This window comes from Homalodisca vitripennis, unplaced genomic scaffold, assembly GCF_021130785.1.
Source record: "Homalodisca vitripennis isolate AUS2020 unplaced genomic scaffold, UT_GWSS_2.1 ScUCBcl_3115;HRSCAF=8426, whole genome shotgun sequence".
Classification (NCBI taxonomy): domain Eukaryota; kingdom Metazoa; phylum Arthropoda; class Insecta; order Hemiptera; family Cicadellidae; genus Homalodisca; species Homalodisca vitripennis.
In genome coordinates, this window is record NW_025779235.1 from 40,465 (window position 1) to 45,394 (window position 4,930).

A 4,930-nucleotide genomic window follows, 5' to 3' on the forward strand; every position below is an offset into this window, starting at 1 on the left:
ACTCAAATAATCAACGAATGTAATTTTATAGTATATTTTCCAAAGTACTTTACAGCACTTTCACTTTCAGTGTAACTGACAATAACACATTTTAAACAAACAGCGGTATTTATTAAATGAACAAGAAAATACACTGGAGACCTGTGTAAGTGATCAGATGTTTCAACATCCATTGTTTTGTAACCCACAACTGTCTCTGATTAAACTGTCCCTTCTATGGTGCTCGCTTGTAGTTTTTGGGGGTAATAGCATATTTTGTATTCGAAAATAATACATTTTCACCTGCGTATTCAGAAACAAAATTAATAAATATAATTTATTTTTTATTTTACTCACTTTTAGGCTACTTTTATGTTTTATATATATATTGCATATATATATATATATATATTATATATATATATATATATTTATTTATTTATATATTTATATAACAAAAATCCGATTAAGACATTTTTTTAGCTAAGGAATTAAAGGTAGCTTTAAAACTATACTGATTTGTTGTGGTCAGTAAAACAAAACTCGCTGCCGGAACTATTTCGGAACATCGTTCAACTATACGAGTACACATTTCTTGTTACCCTTACATGATCCAAACGCACAGGGTTAATACAAATGCTTTGTTTACATTTTAATTATGTTTCAAACGCAAGCCAAAACCAAACAACCAAAATTACATTTTTTATTGTTGCAGTAGTACCAATATAAAAATATCATACAAATAGGTACTACTTATTAAATCGTACAGTGTTTAATTTTCATAATTTATAATTATCGTAATACCTATTTTACTGATTGCGGTTGTAGTCCTTTTCGGAAGATTTTGACTTCTTTAAGGAAATCTTCAATCCAATATTTTTTGAATGTTTATAAATCTGAGTTTATAATTATAGTTAAATGAAACATATTCCCTACGGTAACGAAGAAAGAAAGGTTTAAATGTTCGAGGTTTAATGTAGAAAGGATGAATGTTATTGTATACGAAAATTTTTCATAAAACATATAAACTTTATCATTTGCAACACTATATGAGTAATTCATCTCTTAATTATAAGTATTTATATCTAAAATCTATATTGTAACATTATATTCTTATAACCTTTTAGAATATAAGCCTTAGATTATAAGACTAGATCAATACAATTTATAAGATTTTCGCCTATCTTAAATTGAGTCTCTTCTGTTTACAAACATCTTTTTGATGTTCAAAAAGTCAACTGGCTGTCGAAAGTAATTTATCTTTATACATTTACAACTTTTGGATGATGGAAACGATGGTAATAACTAAAATTAAACAATTAATTTTAAACGTAAGCATCATTACTAAGCTGTACAGGACAACAGACCTGAAAAGAAGCTTATGCATCAGTTGAAAGTTCATTAAGCTTTCTATGAATTGAGTATACTTTTTCAGTGCAACCAAAATGATCACATTATATTTGCTTTAATTCTTATTCTTAAACTTCATGCATTAGATTTTCAAGCTATAAAGTTATAATGTAGCAAAACTGAATTGTTTATATATACTAATGTTTACACTGCACAATCGGTTTTACATGAATATCTTGAGTCACGCTCTTTTAGAAGATCTTTTAATGGTATACAAATTGTTTATTAATTGAATAATATTTGATAATTTAATAAATACTAATGAAGCAAGGAAGCTATATGAGTTAAGAAAATCGTTGCATGGTCTATACATAACGTTTGCATAATAAGTATTAACAGTTGTAACTTTTCTGGTATAACAATAATGACTTTTATTAAATACAGTGGATAATTTACTAGTAAATAGAAGCAAAAGGAAAAATATGGCACTTGTTCTTTAATATAAAATTAATTTTCTACAAGTATCTCCATTGTTTTTATAACTGATGTGTAAATTTATAGATGTATGTAACTCTTAATCATTTGCTTCAATTTACTTTTAAATTTAAAGAATATAAATTACAAAAAAAATAAACTTTTGGAATAAAACTTGTTCTAGAAAACAGCAGTCTTTAAAGAGTCTTTACTCGTAACTGTTATAATTAATTAAATTTAGGAAAATGGCATTGATAGCTATAGACTTACGTACAGTATTAAAATTTTTTAAGTTGAAAAAAAAAATTCTTATGTTGTTTAACAATTAAACTAATTGCAACATTAAACATAAAATCAATATTCAGTTAATATCCAAGTTTATTTGTAATTTTAAAGTTTTAGAATTTTATTTATTAACAACAAATGAAACTAAATGATTTTTTGTTTATCAAATACGATTTGTGAACTTTCAACCAAGATATTAACTTGCCCGGTATATTGGACGACAGTGTGTAATGTGTTTCAAGCACATACACAAACCCTTATAGTCGAATTGTGGTGGAATAGCGTCTCCTGAACGCATCCATCTTCTTCAACCTATCTCTGAAATAAACTTCACGTACTTTTTTATACCCTACCACCTGCTTCGGTGGTTACTGTTACCTCAGACTTCAACCGTTCTGCCCTAACTGTAATATTTGTATACAAATATTCTCAAGCATAAACCTGTTATTACTTTGAATGTAGCAGAAACCTCATGTGGGTGTTACCATAATTAATACCTTTAAGAATCTCTAAGTGAAAATTTTAAGGTTTTTAGTAACAGAAACCCCCGTCTATTCCAAAGTATCTAACGTATTTATTCAATGGGAAAATTAGGCCTTAAATAAATTTTTATCTGGAATTATTGCCTCTATCGTTGAAAGGTTTTTTTTAACTCATTGAATTTAAATAAGTCTCCTATAAAAGTTACTAAATATAAGAATTCAATGTGAACATTAAATGTACTTTGCTATTAAACAGTGGTTTATTTCTTAAGAATAAAATATATTACCAATGCAATTTTGTTTGAACGTAAATGTTTTATGATATTGTAGAATATGTATAAGTACCTTTATATCGTCTAATGCCTCCTTACGCTACTCTCAAATCCAATATTTTTCCAGTTAACATCATTCCAGTATTGGATTATTATTAAGGATATTACTGGAGATATTAACTTCTACCTTGAACGGAATTACGAATGTTCCTTTAAAATAAAATTATTTGTTCGATGCTTCATTAGAGCGAGCTGATTGACGGCTGCACAATTTAAGAGATCGGACTTTCGGTCCGAGTCAGAGATAGTGGTGGTTGAAATCTTGTATTTGGCTATACCACTTATTAATAGTACCATCGACCTTGTACTGTACCGAATTCACATGCTTAATCGGTTTTATATATTTCCACCGGCTCACGAGCACTAAAGTTTTACATTGAGATCAGATTCTCTTTTAAACCTGTTGACGAGTGCGCCACAGCATTTGCCGTGCCGCTATGACGGTCCATACTGAGTGCCTCATTGACCAGTGACCGACTTTTAGGGAGTAAAACAAAAAAAACTTGTTTTATTATAGTTTAAATGTATATAAAAAATACATTGTAGATTGTTAAAAACAATAACCTCGTTTTAAAACATTGCTAGTGTGTGTTACTGCTCAAAACAAGGATATATACAAAGGGCGACCTTACATGTTAAACATTCATACTTGGTTTCTGTTCTTCTTTGACCAGTTCGAGTGGTGTGTTTGCATGCACACATAGCACTGCCTGAGTAGTTGACGCTTCTTTGTGCCATTCTGGGGAGTGGCCTTATAAAATGGGCGACCTTGGAGGCGTAGCGGGTCTTGTGTCCCGCCTCCGTAAAATAGTTTTTAAAGTTTATCACCAGGTGCCACCACGATACAGGACTAGCAACACTGTACAGCGACACTATTAGGAACAACTGAAAAGTTCCCTAGACGTCACAATAAGTCAGTGAGAACGAACTGACAGTCATTAGTCTGCAACGGAAAATGCCGTGCTCCCTCATACGAGACCAAACGGCAAATGCCGTGCGCACTCATTTGTGTATGTTTTGCTGCACCCGTCAACAGGTTAAAAAGTACGTACATTGAGGTGATCACAGTTTATGCTTGTTAAGACAATTTTAGTAACGATAGTGTCACTCGATTGCTCTTTACTACTCCGGCTTTATTATAGTTATATTCCTGAGGGTTATAACTTGTCCTTAGATATATCCATACCCTCGTATTATACCCCCGGGGCGTGTAGCGACAGTGTTATACATGTGCACGTTCTGCATAACTCATCCCGGGGGGTTGGACTAGCTATATACATGCTATTTAATTATGTTTGGTGTGATAGCAATGGCATGGGAAACATATTCAATCGTAATAGTAATTATTTGCCAATTTTAGCACTTATATAAAATTAATCAAGTTATTTATCAATAACTACTGCGGAATTCGACATCATATATTGTCCTTGAACAATTATTGAGAATTGGTTAGTGGCACCATGTTCAAAAAAAGCAACATGTACCTTTCAAAATAAGTTGCGACGTCCCAATTTAGTCATAGATTAGGTCATTTTTGAAATGTAAAGGACTTTAACTGCCTGAAATATGTTTATTTCATAAGCAGATGTAAGTTTTAATTATAAAGATAAACTTGCATTACAAGATGCAAATATTTGTATATAGCACAAACGCAAGCTTTGCACATAATTGTACAAAAGGAAATAAAATAGCGAAACCGTTATACATTAATATGCTTCATCAGTCGGTAGATGTCAAGTTTATCATCCCAAACAAAATGAGCCAAAATTTTCCAAGAAACATGTAGAAATATCCTAATACATAAAATATAAGAATATGATTTTTATCTTTCATTGTTTTATAGAAGTTTGGAGATTTATATACGTACTATGAATAATGTAGCAGACCATAACCGGGAAAGGGAAAGAAATATATGTGTGTCCATTTAACAAATGCATTTCCTCCCAGATTAAAAGTAATACAAACTTAATAGGAATTATCTTTACTTTGAAATAAAAGTTCTTTTATAAGAATGTAAAATTATTCTTG